The 16,839-nt window shown below is 37.9% G+C and overlaps 1 long non-coding RNA gene across 3 annotated transcripts in view; it reads right to left on the bottom strand.

The window, feature by feature from the left end:
* LOC133042682 (uncharacterized) overlaps positions 1-16,839 on the bottom strand; it is a 131,478-nt gene that overhangs the window by 95,495 nt on the left and 19,144 nt on the right. For all 3 annotated transcript variants that reach the window (XR_009689560.1, XR_009689559.1, XR_009689558.1), the window contains exon 2: positions 9,549-9,631. This is a non-coding gene — a long non-coding RNA (uncharacterized LOC133042682). The remainder of the gene's footprint in view (positions 1-9,548; positions 9,632-16,839) is intronic.

Raw genomic sequence — 16,839 nt, 5'->3', positions numbered from 1 at the left:
CATCAGGGATTTTTCCAATGAGTTGTCTCTTTGAAGAGACACTTTGCTTAAAAGTAACATATTTCTCCAGCAAGGCAGTGGAGAAAGAATTCTCATATCTAGAGACTCTAGAAGCAAGGGTGAATGATTTTTACAGATGCAAATGTGGTTATGCAAAAGAACAGTGAAAAAAATGTGACCTCACCAAACTAAAAGCCTTTAAGCCATATGACTTTTCTCCAAGCTGATTTCTTACCTCTGTCTTAGTTTTCTTGGGCTGCTGGAACAAAATACTATAGACTGAGTAGCTTCAATAACACACATTTATTTTCTCAGAGTCTGAAAGCTGGAAATCCAAGACTGGGGTGTTGGCAGAGTGGGTGTCACAAATGTTCCTGGTCACGGATGGTCACCTTATCACTGTGCTCATATGACCTTTCCTTAGTATGCATGCTTTCTCTTTCTTTTCTCCTAAGGGCATTAATTGCTTCATGAGAGTCCTACCATCAGGACCACATGGAAACCTAATCACCTTCCCCAAACCCACCTCCAAATACCACCACATTGAGAGTTAAACATATGAATTCTGAGGTAATACAAGCATTAAGTCCATAACACTTGCCTAGTAAACACAGGTGATCAATCAAATGTCAAAAAAAGTGCTTCTTCATACCCTTAATGCAAAACATACACAAAACCCATCCAAACCTGCCACCACCAATCTACACATGCTGGAACACACACAACACACTAGAAATGAAGTTTTCTGCTTTTTTACCCCATCACATATAGAAAGCAAAACATTCAGAAATAAAGTTTTCTAACAAAAGAACACAGTCTTGCCACAGAAATCAAAACAGTCTTATCAAGCATCTGAATTCAGTTGCCAACTTACAGAAAATGCACAAGATAAGTAAAAAAATACGATGATTTGTGAAAAACTGTTCAAGTCCAATTCCCCGGGACATTCAAGGTATTTATTATGAGGGAATGAATGGGAAAGAGAGAGAATGTGTAGATTTAAAAAAAAAAAAAACACTTGAAAGTAAAATATAGTTTTAAAACGTAGATATGAATTATTGGGTGATAAAATCATAAAGAAAAGCAAGGAAGTGCTAACTATAAAAGTCAGAATAGTGGGTAATTTGAAAGGAGAAGAGCCATGAGTAAGATGGGAAAATAAAATAAGTCCTGGAATGTAATGTACAGGATGGTGATTATAGGTAATAATACTGTACAATATATTTAAAAATTACTAAGAGTAGATCTTAAAAGTTCTCATCACGAGAATTTAAAATATGTAACTCTGTGAAGTGACAGATGTTAGCTAAATTCATGGTAGTTATTTTGCAGTATGTACATTAATGCACTATATCAAATCAATTTTTTGTGTCCCTAAAACTAATATAAAACATCAATTATATCTCAACAAAAAATAAAATTCAAAGACTGCAAAAAGAAGACAAGAAAATGAAGGGGTTCCTGGAATGGACAGTAAAATTCTATTTTTTGATCTAAGTAATGGTTATAAGACTATTAATTTTTTCAGTTATGTAAAATAAGTTATTGGGATCTATATTGCACAATGCTAATAGCTACTATCCTATTGTTTACTTAAACCTTGCTAAGAGAGTAGATCTTACATTAAGTACTCTTATCAGAGATAAATAAATAAACTAATAATAATAAAGGAAGTAGGAAGAAGCTTTGAGAGGTCATGCATATGTTTACGGCCTTAAAGGTGATGATAGTTTCATGGATGCCTACCTATCCCCAAACTCAGTAAATTGTACACATTAATTATGTACAGATTTTTATATGTCAACAATACCTTAATAAAGTGGCTTTAAAAATTATTCAGCTTTTAATAATTCATTAATCTCTAAATTTCTTTTTTCGCTTTGTGGTTTATTTTACAAGAAAATATTTTTTAAATGTGGCAGAAAGCACTGCATGCAAAACATAAATGAAGTATGCTCTTTGCCAAAAGAATTAATCGAGAAAAGAGAAGAATTTTTAAAGAGGAACTATGCTTTAAGAGAATTTTAAACATGGGAAATAATATAAACTTTTACAGTAATCCCTCTCCTTTTCAAGTTCCCAGAGATGGTATTAAATTTATATAAAGTATTCAACACTATGATTATAAGTTTGAAAATCTATTTGAAAGAAACTTTTCCTGGAAAATAAGTGAAGCAAGTTGTCTGAAAATAAGTCAACAGCTAAATAAGGCAGAGACGAAGCTGTTACCCAACAACAAAGAATGTGTTACAATAGAATTCTTTCAGAGTTCAAGGAAGAGTTTACCTCTATGAGCACAAAGAAAGAAAGCTTCACATTACTTTGTGTAAAGTTAATTTAACCCTGAAACAAAATCTATTAAAAACAGCAATAACAAAATCATAACTACAAACAACATGCATGCTCAGTCGTGTCAGACTGTTGGCAACCCTCTAGACTGTAGCCCATCAGGCTCTTCGGTCCATGGGATTTCCCAGGCAAGAATACTGGAGTGGGTTGCCATTTCCTCCTCCAGTGGATCTTCCTAAGCCAGGGATTGAACCCTTGTCTATGCTTTAGCAAGCAGATTCTTTACCTACTGCACTGTCAGGGAAGCCAGTAAAAATATAGACACATGTCGATAAAAATTAACAGCAAAAATTGTTAATAAAATGGTAATATTTGTAACATTACTGATTGTAATTCTACTATTATATGACCAACTGATACTCATTCCCAGAATTTAAAAATGGTTTAATACTAGAAGGTTCATTAATACAATTTCTCTCAAAAAAAAAAAAAATAAATAAATAAATGAAGGAAAAAATACTCTGTAATCATAATAGGTACCCAAATCATTAAACAAATGTTTTACATTTTTAAACTTCTAAATAAATATCTTTAACATGATTTTAGAAAGATAGAAGGCAGGAGGAGAAGGGGATGACAGAGGACAAGATGGTTGGATGGCATCACTGACTCAATAGACTTGAGTTTGAGCAAGCTCCAGAAGATAGTGAAGGACAGGGAAGCCCAGTGTTCTGCAGTCCATGGGGTTGCAAAGAGTCAGACACGACTGAGTGAACAACAACAGCAAAAAAACTAACATAACTTTTTACTCTCAACATTACCCTGATATTGTTTTAAATATAAAAAAGGAATTGTTAAAAGTGCCTTCTAAGAATATGAAATACAAACAATTGAAAGAATACCTTTACATAGTAAAGGCTCAAAATTTGTTAAATAGTTTTGTGTTCAGAGAAAAATAATTCTAACAGAAGCAGAAGATTTTAAGAAGAGGTGGCAAGAATACACAGAAGAACAGTACAAAATAGATCTTCATGACTCAGATAATCACAATGGTGTCATCACTCACCTAGAGCCAGACATCCTGGAATGGGAAGTCAAGTGAGCCTTAGGAAGCATCAATACGAACAAAGCTAGTGGAGGTGGTGGAATTCCAGTTGAGCTGTTTCAAATCCTGAAAGATGATGCTGTGAAAGTGCTGCACTCAATATGCCAGAAAATTTGGAAAACTCAGCAGTGGCCACAGGACTGAAAAAGGTCAGTTTTCATTCCAATCCCAAAGAAAGGCAATGCCAAGAATGTTCAAACTACTGCACAATTGCACTCATCTCACACGCTAGTAAAGTAATACTCAAAATTCTCCAAGCCAGGCTTCAGCAATATGTGAACTGTGGACTTCCAGATGTTCAAGCTGGTTTTAGAAAAAGCAGAGGAACCAGAGACCAAATTGCCAACATCTGCTGGATCATCGAAAAAGCAAGAGAATTCCAGAAAAACATCTATTTCTGCTTTATTGACTATGTCAAAGCCTTTGACTGTGTGGATCACAATAAACTGTGGAAAATTCTGAAAGAGATGGGAACACCAGACCACCTGACCTGCCTCTTGAGAAATCTGTATGCAGGTCTGGAAGCAACAGTTAGAACTGGACATGGAACAACAGACTGGTTCCAAATAGGAAAAGGAGTACGTCAAGGCTGTATATTGTCACCCTGCTTATTTAACTTATATGCAGAGTACATCATGAGAAATGCTGGGCTGGAAGAAGCACAAGCTGGAATCAAGATTGCTGGGAGAAACATCAATAACCTCAGATATGTAGATGACACCACCCTTATGGCAGACAGTGAAGAAGAACTAAAGAGCCTCTTGATGAAAGTGAAAGACGAAAGTGAAAAAGTTGGCTTAAAGCTCAATATTCAGAAAACTAAGATCATGGCATCTGGTCCCATCACTTCATGACAAATAGATGGGGAAACAGTAGAAACAATGCCTGACTTTATTTTTCTGGGCTCCAAAATCACTGCAAATGGTGACTGCAGCCATGAAATTAAAAGACGCTTACTCTTGGAAGGAAAGTTATGACCAAAAAGCAGAGATATTACTTTGCCAATGAAAGTCCATGTAGTCAAGGCTATGGCTTTTCCAGTAGTCGTGTATGGATGTGAGCGTTGGACTATAAAGAAAGCTGAGCACAGAAGAATTGATGCTTTTGAACTGTGGTGTTGGAGAAGACTCTTGAGAGTCCCTTGGACTGCAAGGAGATCCAACCAGTCCAACCTAAAGGAGATTAGTCCTGGGTGTTCATTGGAAGGACTGATGTTGAAGCTGAAACTCCAATACTTTGGCCACCTGATGCGAAGAGCTGACTCACTTGAAAAGACCCTGATGCTGGGAAAGATTGAGGGCAGGAGGAGAAGGGGACAACAAGTTGGATGGCATCACCGACTCAATGGACATAGCTTTGGGTGGACTCCACGAGTTGCTGATGGACAGGGAGGCCTAGCATGCTGCAGTTCATGGGGTCGCAAAGAGTCAGACATGACTGAGCGACTGAACTGACTGAACTGAACATGAAGAAAAGAAAATATTTACTGAAAATAACTTACAATAAGAAAGTTTTACAAAGGTATCCAGTTACAAAATTAATATTTTTAAAAGTATCTTTTCTATGTTAGTAACTCCTTTAAAGAGAATAAGTATGTTCCAATCACAATAGCTATTGTTATTTGAAAGCCTTCAGTTCAGTTCAGTTCAGTCACTCAGTTGTGTCCAGCTCTCTGTGACCCCATGGACTGCAGCACACCAGGCTTCCCTGTCCATCACCAACTCCCGAAGCTTATTCAAACTCATGTCGATTGAGTCTGCCATGCCATCCAACCGTCTCATCCTCTGATGTCCCCTTCTCCTCCTGCCTTCAATATTTCCCAGCATCAGGGTCTTTCAAATGAGTCAGTTCTTTGCATCAGGTGGCCAAAGTATTGTAGTTTCAACTTCAGCATCAGTCCTTCCAATGAATATTCAAGACTGATTTCAAAAGCCTTACAGACATCAAATGTTAATAGTGAGAGACGGGATTACCCGTGCCTTTATTTTACAACTTTGTTAGTTTTCTGTACTGCTTTTTAAAAAGACATGTATTAGTTTTATTACTGAAAAAATAAAGATCCATTTTCTTTAAAAATAAATGGGAGGGGGTTGGGCGAGAATGGATACATGTATACGTATGGCTGAGTCTCTTCACCTGAAACTATCACAACATGTTAATTGGCTAGACCCCAGTACAAAATGTTTTTGATGTTAAAGAAAATAAAAATACATTTTTTAAAAAATGGAAAAATAGAATACATTAACCAATTCTGCGTTTGTATTTTAATAGGTGACACATTTAAAAGGAGTCTTTAATAAAGACTCACTTTGTAGAATTGTCTTTAATACTAGAAGAGCTTTTAGAAAGTATCGAACTCAAGTTCTCATTTTCAAATAGGAAATTTGGGGCCTCATAGTTTACAAGGTTTGTTTCAGATTGCTAGTCAATGACAAAGATAGGATTAAAATCCAAGACTTCTGGTTTCAAGTCCATATTTCCTTTTCTTTTGCCTAATTTCTCTTATTCATTTCACTCACATTATATTAAGAATAAAGCCTTAGCTATTAATGATCTTTGTTGAGTTTGATTACATTTTAGAACATTGATAAAACACTTCTTTCAATTCACACTGATACTTTAAGCTTGGAGACAAAATTTATCAATGGTGATTTAGGATTCAGTCTAGCTTTATATCAAAAATTCTTGCAGGTGTATTTTCTCATTTGACACTGATCATTCTGCAACAGCCATGAGATATTTATTTTCTGCTGTTTATAAAATCTAAAAATGAGAAAATGTTCCCTCTTCCAGTGGCTTCTCTGCCCCTTGCTCTTCTTTCCACTCATCTAAGAACAGAAACAGATAAAGGTAACATATCCATTCACAAAAATACATATCCTCCTTGACCACTTGTGAAACTCTTTAAATAGAATGAAAGGATTTGTGGTCAGATATTGTCTTAGTAACAACATGGTCATACTGATCTGCAAACTTGATTCAGAAACATGTCCTTCTTGTAAATCTAGTCTTAAATCCTAGCTTAACCAAATATGGTCAATATTAATTATTCATAAAACAGTGGGAAAAGTTACAAGTTGCAAACAATTTGCCCCTAGGACCATAAGTCAGTCACAGAAGTGTGAACAGTATGGTTTAGACTAGGAAAGGAAGATTAATTATATCTCTACTGATGTGAGGCTTCCCTGGTGGTGCAGACGGTAAAAAAAAAATCTGCCTGTAATTCAGGAGACCAGGTTCGATCCCAGGGTGGGGAAGATCCCCTGGAGAAGGGAACAGCTACCCACTCCAGTATTCTTGCCTGGAGAACTCCATGGACAGAGGAGCCCGGTGGGCTTCAGTCCATGGGGTTGCAAAGAGTCAGACATGAATGAACAAATAACACTTTCACTTTCCTTCGCTATTGATTCAAAGAGCCAGCCATTGAAAAAGACACCGATGCTGGGAAAGATTGAAGGCAGGAGGAGATGGTTGGATGGCATCACTGACTCAATGGACATGAGTTTGAGCAAACTCTGGGAGATGGTGGAGGACAGGGAAACCTGCATGCTGTAGTCCATTGGATCGCAAAGTCAGACATGACAGAGTGTCTGAACAGTAACAACTCATCAGGAAGCGGAGGAAGAAGAGGAGGGATGTGAGGGGTCAATCAAGCTTCGACCAACTTTACCGTCCTGAATCACCCTTTGTGATGATGGCGAGGACATCTCCCACCCACCTGTACTTGTACACTCTGATTATCTAATCCACTCTTCTACACGACTTCTTTCATCAATGTCTCCCTTCTTATACATCCCAGACACCTCTTTTGTCATCACGCTCAGCTTACAGCTGTGCTTCCTTCTTTGCTGTAAAGACTGAAACCATCAGAACGCACCCTCACAGCCTCCAACTATATTTGCCCATAGTAAGAGTGAAAGTCACTCAGTCACGTGACTCTTTGCAACCCCGTGAACTATACAGCCCATGAAATTCTCCAGGCCAGAATACTGGAGTAGGTTGCCATTTCCCTTCTCCAGTGGATGTTCCCAACCCAGGAATTGAATTGGGGTCTCCTGCATTGCAGGTGGATTCTTTACCAACTGAGCTATTAGGGAAGCCCTCTTAGTTAGGCACTAGCTCACATTCAACCTAGCTATTCAAGGCTCAGTTCTGTTCAGTCACTCAGTCGTGTCCGACTCTTTGCGACCCCATGAATCACAGCACTCCAGGCCTCCCTGTCCATCACCAACTCCCAGAGTTTACTCAAACTCATGCCCATTGAGTCGGTGATGCCATCCAGCCATCTCATCCTCTGTCGTCCCCTTCTCCTCCTGCCCCCAATCCCTCCCAGCATCAGGGTCTTTTCCAATGAGTCAACTCTTTGCATGAGGTGACCAAAGGCTAAAGCTCCTCAAATATCTCTTCTACCTGCATGATCAATTTCCTACTCAACGCCATTTCCATTAGTGTTCAAGCACTTTGTTATTTCTTCCATACTAAATTAAAACACACACACACACACACACACACACACACACACACGTCTCTCTTGACCTCATCTCTCTGTTCAGATGCCACACTGTTCTGCTCCTTGTGTGTTGCTATCCAGTCTCTGTTCTTTTCCCCTCCAACCTTTTCCACTCCACTGAACCACATTCAAAGCAGAGTCTTCACTGACCTTCATGTTACTTAATCCCCGATCAAGTCTCAAATTTCACCTTATTTGATTAACTAGAAACATTTATAATAGTTCTTTACTTGACTTTCAAGACATTCTTGAAAAAGATACCTTTGTACACTGTTGATGGGACTGTAAATTGATGCAACCACTACAGTGAACAGAATGGAGTTTCCTCAAAAAATTAGACATAGAGTTGCCGTATAAATCAGGCACCTCTCACTCCTGGGCATATCTCCAGGCAAAATTGTAATTTGAAAACATTCATGCACTCCGATGTTCATAGCATCACTACTTACAATAGTCAAGATATGGAAGCAAACTAAATGTCTGTCAATAGATGAATGGATCAAGAAGATGTGATATACTACTCAGCCATAAAAAAGAAAGAACTAATGCCATTTTGCAGCTACATGGATGGACCTAGAGATTACCATACTAAGCAAAGTAAGAAAGAGAAAGACAATACCATATTATATTACTCATGTGTGGAATCTAAAATATGACACAAATGAACTTATGTACCAAACAGAAACAGACAGACACAGAGGACAAACTTGTAACCAAAAGAGGGGTTTGGGGCAATGTAAGATTGGGAATTTGGGACTAATAGATGTGAACTATTATTTATAGAGTGGATAAACAAAGTCCTACTGTGTAGCACAGGGAACTATATTTAATATCCTATAATAAACTATCATGGAAAGAATATACATACATATGTATATACATATATATATATGTAATTGAATCATTTTGCTGTACATCAGAGACTATACACAACATTGCAAATCACCTAAAGCTTAAAAACAAACAAACAAAAAACTGCTCCTGATTTTCTTCTGCCCTCAGTGGTTATTCCGGCTCTGTTTCCTTCACAGCCTTTCCTCATCTCCCAGCCCTTTTACGTTGTAAGAGTCGCACACTCAGTCCTTTAACCTCACTGCCTTGGGGACTTTATCTTCATTCACAGACTTCAGTACTATTCTGTCACGGATAGCACACAAATTTGTATCTGAAGCTCACAATTTCCCCCTGAACTACGTGTTCATAAGTCTAAAGTTCTAAAGTGACCTTTACAATTTAGATTAGCATATCCAAAATAGAGTCTTTCTTCTTTTCTAAGTGCTGCTCCTTCTTCCCATCTTAGAATGGAATTACCACTTATTCGGGTACTCATATCAAAATCTTTAGGTTTATCTTGATTCTTCTCTTTGTTTCACACCCTACATCCAATTTGTTAACAAATTTTGATGACTCAACCTTCAGATTACATATAGGACCTAACCTCTCCCTAACATTCTCACTATTGTCACCCTGGACTATCACTAACTTCTTGCACCTGGATTGTTACAACATCTTCCAAACTGGTTCTTCTGCTTTCATCTTAACCCATTTCAGTCTGTTTTTCAATAAGACAGCAGAGAACTGTTTTAAAACGTAAGTCATATCAGCAAAAGCTAGGTTCTTAATATTGCCTACAAAGCTCTATACCTCTGGTTCCATCATTGCCTCTCTGACCTCCTCATTGCTTCACCTTGCTCCTTCTGCTTCACTACAATGGGTTCATGGTGTTCCTGGAAGAAATGAAGAACACTGTCACTTCAGGGCCTTTGCACTTGCTATTCTCACAACAGACAAATATAACCTGTTAACAAATCCTGATAACTCTACCTTCAGATTAACTCTAGAATCTGATCTTAACACAAAAATGTTCTCACACTGTCCCCCCCAAATAGGACTCAGCCTGCTCAGAATAAGATCTACCCTCATTGCAACCCCTAATTCTTTAGATATTCCCTAACTCTATTTTCTTTATCATTTTCATTGTGCTTAGAGTGTTCTTACCATCCCCATGCAACTTTTTAAATTATTTATTATATTTTATTGTCTATTCCCCCTTTCCAGAATGGAAGTTCAGTAAGGGCAGGATATATACTGTTTTGCTTATTGCTTTATCCCTATTACTTTTTCCCTACTGTTCAGAACTACACCAGACACATAGTCAGAACTACTTCTGATGCTTAGTAAACCAATAAACTTCCCTGATGGCTCAGGTGGTAAACAGTCTGCTTCAGTGTGGGAGACCTAATTCGATCCCTGGGTTGGGAAGTTCCCCTAGAGAAGGAAATGGCAACCTACTCCAGCATTCTCCCCTAGAAAATCCCATGGACTGAAGAGCCTGGTGGCTACATTCCATAGGGTCACAAAGAGTTGGACATGACTGAGTGACTAACAGCAAATCAATAAACAATTAAATGGGTGAATGAATGAATCTAACTGAGTAGCTCATTACCAGGATGGAATTTACAAGAAGGATTTATGCTGTCAGAATACTCTGTTACTAACATATAAAAAAATAACATTTTACATTTGCTTGGCATTTTATTTACTGTTTACATAAAGCTTTATCCCATAGGTCTTTCTGCTCTTACAATTGGAAAAATGTTTTTCAAAAAAAAAATTGATACCTAATTTAAGGCTGATATAATCAATTTGATATTTCCAAATATCTGAAACCCAAGTTTGGTTTGTAATATCTCAGGATTCAGGAGCTGTGATATTTCCATCCTGATTGCCCCATATTCTCAGATTGTTAACTGACTCCTTTCCTTCCTTTTGATTGTCATGGTATATTTATTTAAATTTAAATTTAAATTAATTTAATTAAATTAATAAAACATGTAGCTCAAGGTATTATAATTCAGTCTGTCAGCCCATCTGCTCTGTGACCCCTGGTACAGATAACTTGCCTGGTGATGCAATTGGAGGTAGCAAGTGTAAATTGCCCCAAGTTGACTTACCACATAACAGTGGAAGTATTTAGACCATCTGCTGACTGTGGGGAGACATGTTGCAACTAAATTTTTATGTTAAAACAAGTTATCAGTTTGTGATAAAGGATGATAATCCTTTCTGATTCATGGAATACACAATCCTGCCTTCGGACACATCAAACTGGAGAAGTCAGACCACTTTATTAAAACAATTGATCTGTATCTTGAGAAGCATAGAAATGTGATCTGCCAAGATATGGAAGACCTGTGTTAACTGCACAAGAACATCACTGATGCATATGTTTAGTTTTGTTTTCACCTTTTCCACCTGTTAAAATGCAAGAGATTGCAAAAAAAACAACTACAAAACAAAAGGGGGCTTCCCAGGTGACTCAGTAGTGAAAAATCAACCTGCCAAGCAGGAGAAGCGAGTTCAATCCCTTGGTTGGGAAGATCCCATGAGGAAGGAAATGGCAATCCACTCCAGTATCCTTGCCTGGGAAACCCTGTTGACAGAGGAGTCTGGCAGGCTATAGTTCATGGAGACACAAAAGAGTTGTCCATGACTGAGCGACTAAATAATCAAGCAACATAAAACAAATGCCAATATTTTTTGAGTCCTTTCTAATATTAAACCTGGGCTTCCCCGATACCTCAGTTGGTAAAGAATTTGCCTGCAACGCAGGAGACCCCGGTTTGATTCCTGGGTCAGGAAGATCCACTGGAGAAGGGATAGGCTACCCACTCCAGTATTCCTGGGCTTCCCTTGTGGCTCAGCTGGTTAAGAATCTGCCCACAATGCGGGAGACCTGAGTTTGATCCCTGGGTTGGGAAGATTCCCTGGAGAAGGGAAAGGCTACCAAAATATCAGCTCTATGGAGAGTTCAAATTGCAATTTCCTGGGGAATTATAATGGACAGGAGTATTTTAATGTGACACTGTGGGACCTGATGTTTCTACAAATGCAGAAAACTAGTAATGTGGCTGCTATCTTGAGCTCTCTGTGTCGGCGGTACTAAAAAGGTTTGCCTTCCTCTGTTCCTAGAACCATTGTAGACCAGAGCCACCAAAAAGTCTTTGCAATGTGTCAGGCTAAGACATGATGGGGAATTCATCTCATGAAATATGAAAGCCAACTACTAAAGCAAAAGACTGTAGACCAACCAGGAAAAAACTTGCCTCTGGCTTGGCTACATCTGGTTAGGTTCTCTCTCTCTTTCACACACACACACACACACACACACACACACACACACACACACATACCACGTTTATCCTACCACCATCACTAAGACACATTTCTGATTACAATTTGTAGAGTCTCAATCTTGTAAGCTCTTCTAGATCTCATGGGCCCTATCAGATCTTTGTGTTAAGGGAGGAACATCTACATGTACTTGGTTAGAGAACTGAGTATTACTCCATCCTAGTCTAAATCTTAGAACATGTGACATGCAGCTGAAAAAAAAATAGATAACTTTTTCACTATCTATACTGTGCTTATCTCTAAGCATAGTGAAAGTCCCCAGGATTGTAAATTACCAGACTGCTTCACTTATACAACCGAGAAAAAAAAAAAAAAAGGGTGTATCCCCTTAGTCTGGCAAAATGCTTTCCAGTGCTCAATTTATATTTTACTATGGTGTAAAAGGCTGAATCAGTAAGTGAAAAAATCAAGCGCTCACTACAGAAGCACCAAGGGAGAGAGCTGCTTCCTGTTCTAGTTCCAGAGTGCTTGCATCACTGAATCAGGCATTTGCCCTCATGACTGGAAACATCTCTGCTTCCTGCCCATCCTCTGATGTGCTCTGCACCCCTGCAGAGGACAGGCCTTCAGCGAAGTGCTAAAGGGCCAAGTCATCCTGAATGTGCTGAATGGGCATTTGATGTCATGAGGATGTTGTTTACGAAATACTTCAAAAGCACACCACTAAATTGTCTTTTTGATTCAGAAAAAAGAAAGAAGTAAGTTTTAAGATGGTTGTTATTTATTCAAAGCTATACGCCTACCCAATGCTGTGCATCAAAATAAATCACAGTAAATGATAAAATTCATGTTTTAAAAATAGGAAAGAAGTAAACCAGAGAAATGGGTAAAGACGGTCAGAAGGTACAAACTTTCATTTATAAAATAAGTAATTCCTGGGGATGTAACGTACAGCTTGGTGACTATAGAAAAACAGACTAACAGTACTGTTTTGTATACTCAAAGGTTTCCAAGAGAGTAGATCTTAAAAGTTCTCTTTAAGAGATGAAAACTAAAATTCAAAAAAATACACACATTCCAATGTTTATTTTGGTTCTATTTACATTAGCCAAGACATGGAAGCAACCTAAGTGTCCATCAGCAGATGAATAAAGAAGATGTCATATACAATGGAATATTACTCAGCCATAAAAGAAAGTGAAATAATGCCACTTGCAGCACCATGGATGTGCCTAGAGATTATCACACAAAGTGAAGTAAGTCAGACAGAGAAAGACAAATATATCACATGATATCACTTACATGTGGAATCTAAAAAAGTGATACAGAGGGACTTATTTACAATGCAGAAAGAGACTCACAGACATGGAAAACAAATTTATGGTTACCAAAGGGGAAAAGTATGAGAGGAATAAATTAGGAGTCTGAAACTTAACAGATACACACTACTATATACAAAATAAATAAACAACAAATATCCACTGCATAGCATAGGGAACTACATCTGATATCTTGTAATAACCTGTGATGGAAAGGAATCTGAAAAATAATATAAACAGTATGTATGTATATATATATACATATATATATATATATAAAGAATCACTTTGCTGTACACCTAAAACTAACACAATATTACAAATCAACCATCCTTCAATTAAAAAAAAATTCTCACCACAAGGAAACAATTTGAAACTACATGTGGTGATAAGCATTAGCTAAATTTATTGTGATAATTACTTTACAAATCAGTTCACCTAAAACTAATATACTATCATATGTCAATTATATCTCAATTAAAAATAAATAAAACTGGAGAAAATCAACCTATCAAATTTCAGATAGCTTTTCTTATCTTAAAATGGGGAAATTTGTTTTCAAAGATTTGTAGATTACATGTTATTTTAAAGCTTTGGAACATGAAAATACATCATAAAGTCAAAAGGTAATTAATAACCTGGAAAATTATTTCAGCACACATGACATATAAAGGTCGATGTCTATGTTAATGTATAACATATAAAGATGTCTTATAAATCAATGTGAATAGACTAAATAGGCAATGGACATGGAGAGGAATTTTACCAAAGAAGAACTAAATAAATACTAGGTTATGATGTGGTACTTTATTAAGCCCCAAATCTCTGGCACTTAGCACAAGAAAATTGATTTCTCATTCTTCGGACAAGTTTATCACAGATTGGAGGGGAACTCTGTTTCACACCATCATATAGGAATCTAGCCTGAGGAAGGTCCACCAATTTACTGCTGCTTCATTTGAAACCATGTCCTTCTTGGCTAATGAAGAAGTGTGAGAAGAGGGAAAAGAATCACATGGAACCTCTTCTCTGCCTTGAACACAGGTCACTTCTGCTCCCAACTTCCTTACCTGGTACAAGTCATATACCTTTCCAATTCCTCTCAATTTGGCAGAAATTTTTAAAAGAAACAGAAGGAAGGAAGGGAGAAAGGAGGTAGGGAGGGAGGAAAGGAGGGAGGGAACAAAAAAGAAAGAAACAATCTGTGTTGATCAAGATATTTCTTGTCAAAAGGGCAGTGTGAGAAAAGGGAGCCAGACATGGAAGTGTATGACATATTTTGAATTCTGTAAGGTCTTTAGCTGAGAGAGAAAAGACACTAAGGAACAGTTTGGGAGGTAAAGAGAGGCTGCCTAATAAAGGACCTTACCAAATTTCAACTTTACTCTGAAGATAATTATGATTACTGAAGATTTTTAAGCAGAAAGTGCTATGATCAAATACACATTTTGAAAAATTTCTCTGGTTGCTGCAAAAAAAAAAAAAATGGATGTGGAAAAACGAGACTGAGAACAAGGAAGACACGCTAGCAGGACTAATAAAAGTATAAATTAAAAATTAAGAGCAGCCAGTATGTAACACATTTGAGGATGTCTATCAGCTTAACTCATGTTCCCACATCAATTTCATACAGAACCTAAGCATTATAAACCAACTGAAATAACCAAACTACAGGATTTAAAGTTCATACTGCAGCTGGTACAAGAAGCTGCAAAGCCCTTTCCCCAACTATTCATACCACCGAGATCTTATCCTTGTGACATTTTTGGATCCTGGGCTCTCTTTCCAGTTGTGGAAATGAGATGGGTTCTAACAAGCTGCAGACTCCAGTAAGCCAGCTACCTTCGACAGTATGCTTTTTCTCTTTCCAAAACCCAGAGGCTACATGCAAATCTTTTTTTTTTTTTTTTCTCTTCTAATTTCACAAAGGGAGGAAGATTTTCAGTGTCATCTTCTTGCAGTAACCTTTTTCCCCCTTCTGTGTGGCTTGTTCATTCTTTCTCTTTATTGAGTTACTTCAAAGCCCCTTTGATATCTTTTGCCTTTCTTTCTCTATCATCTCTTCAGCTGATTCAATATTGTCACTCAAGAGAGTAAATCATAGGAGTAAAGGGCACAGACTGAAGCCAGACAGTTGGAATTCAAATGCTAGTGCCACCATCTAATTAATCCATGACCCTGAGCTGGTTACTTAGTAGCTCAGTTTCTTTTAAAATGAAGATAATAATAATGCCTATTTGTGGGGAAAAGTTGCATGAATGGCTCGAGTTCTTTACTGGATTCATATACTTAGCACTTCGACTTTGTAGTTCTTCTCATGAAGAGGCAGAGCTTGTCCCAACCTTTTGAGCCTGGGCCAGTGTTTTGATTTCCTTTATCAATAGAAGGATAGAAAGCAATTGCGTGAAGTGTAAGCTTAGGTTTCAGGAAAGACTAGGTTCTTTCACTCTTTCCCTTGAAATCTTGGTGTGACCATGGGGATACTCCCAGGATAGCCTTTTGGTTCCTATAGTCAAAGTTATGGTTTCTCCAGTAGTCATGTACAGATGTGAGAGTTGGACCATAAAGAAGGCTGAGCACCAAAGAATTGATGCTTTTGAACTATGGTGTTGGAGAAGACTCTTGAGAGTCCCTTGAACAGCAAGGGGATCAAATCAGTCAATTCTAAAGGAAATCAACCCTGAATATCCACTGGAAGGACCGTTGCTGGAGCCAAAACTCCAGTACATTGGCTACCTGATATGAAGAGCCAACTTATTGGAAAAGATCTTGATGCTGGGAAAGACTGAGGCAAAAGGAGAAGGGGGCAGCAGATGATGTGATGGTTAGATAACATCACTGACTCAAGGGACATGAATTTGAGCAAACTCTGGTACATAGTGGAGGACAGGTCAGCCTGGCATGCCACAGTCCATGGGGTCAGAAAGAGTCAGACATGACTCAGTGACTGAACAACAACAGCTTTTTGAAAAATCAGCGACCACATAGAAAACACCAAATTGTCTTATCCAAAGCCATCTTAGACCCACAACTCCATTCAACCTGACAGTTGACTGCAAACCAGTGAGCGGCCAAAGCCATGATCACTCCATGGCAAATAGATGGGGAGTCAGTGGAAACAGTGACAGACTTTATTTTTTGGTGCTCCAAAATCGCTGCAGATGGTGACTGCAGGCATGAAATTAAAAGATGCTTGCTCCTTGGAAGAAAAGTTATGACCAACATAGACAGCACATTAAAAAGCAGAGACATTACTTTTCCAAGAAAGGTCTGTCTAGTCAAAGCTATGGTTTTTTCAGTAGTCATATATGGATGTGAGAGTTGGACTATAATGAAAGCTGAGTGCTGAAGAATTGACGCTTTTGAACTATGGTGTTGGAGAAGACTCTTGAGAGTCCCTTGGACTGCAAGGAGATCCAACCAGTCCATCCTAAAGAAAGTCAGTCCTGAATATTCATTGGAATGACTGATGCTGAAGCTGA

This window comes from Dama dama, chromosome 21, assembly GCF_033118175.1.
Source record: "Dama dama isolate Ldn47 chromosome 21, ASM3311817v1, whole genome shotgun sequence".
NCBI classification, from domain to species: domain Eukaryota; kingdom Metazoa; phylum Chordata; class Mammalia; order Artiodactyla; family Cervidae; genus Dama; species Dama dama.
The sequence above is the reverse complement of the archived record's forward strand: the minus strand, read 5'-3'. Positions and strand labels throughout refer to the sequence as shown.